The sequence below is a fragment of the Octopus bimaculoides genome, chromosome 14 (assembly GCF_001194135.2).
Source record: "Octopus bimaculoides isolate UCB-OBI-ISO-001 chromosome 14, ASM119413v2, whole genome shotgun sequence".
In the NCBI taxonomy this organism is placed as follows: Eukaryota; Metazoa; Mollusca; class Cephalopoda; order Octopoda; family Octopodidae; genus Octopus; species Octopus bimaculoides.
Genome location: NC_068994.1, coordinates 15424109 through 15425199, shown reverse-complemented (window position 1 = coordinate 15425199; position 1091 = coordinate 15424109).

Genomic DNA, 1091 nt, shown 5'->3' with positions numbered 1-1091 from the left:
ATATATATATATATATATATATATATATATATATACCATATTTGCCAGTGTATTAACAGCACTTTGATTCTGACGGAAAAATCCAGGTAAAGGCAGGGTGTGATTTATACACAGGTACAAGGAAACGTCGGTCTAAAAATCCAAGCATTATTTCATGTAATTATCTAAGATTCACATGATACTAACTCCCCTTACAATTCTCGCCATTAAAACTAGTAAAAAAAAAACTGTTTAAATATTATTATTTCAGTGTCACCATCCATTTTGTTCATCATATGCTCTTATAACATTACGCGTTTCAAGTCGTGTGCCGGTGTCATCTCAATCGCAGCCTTCACTTCAGTGGTGTTGCAACCCTGTAGAAGAGGGACGTGTGCTGGTAGTAAAGAAACAAGAATTTCTGTAAAGACTTACCCGGCGATCCTTCGATACTAGTCCATTACAACTTCCAGTTGTTGCGCGCACACATACTGATTACATGATCGTATAGTGCGTTTGTTTTTCAATGACTTGAAAATATGAAAAGACAACATTAAATAGAAACTCAAACCTTCTCCCCCTCAGATGCATACAGTTCTCAAACTTTAAACACACAAACACACTATACGATCATGTAATCAGTATAGGGAGGAGATACGCCACTGTGGAGGTGTGCTTCACAACGGAGGAGGAAGCAATAAAGCACTCCACCAAGGCAATAAGGACAGAGGAATGGGTGCTCTTGCCTTCGTACTGCGGCAAACGTGTGGCCAAGGTGCGAGTGAGTAAGGTGTCATCCGAACTGAAACTTTAAACACATAAACACACTATACGATCATGTAATCAATATGCGTGCTCGCAACGATCGGAAGTTGTAATTGACTAGTATTGAAGGATCGCCGACTTACCCTTTGTTTGACAAATGCACTATGATTGACAGCTGATCGCAATTTCCACTCACCCTCTGATTTACCACGAATTACCTACGAGTTTGGAAATCCCCAGGTCTATGATGTAAACAGCTGTTGTTCGGTGACCCGGATGTATAACTTCTCTCACTGCATTGGGAAACAAGAGAGAGAGGCGAGCTGGCAGAAACGTTAGCACGCCGG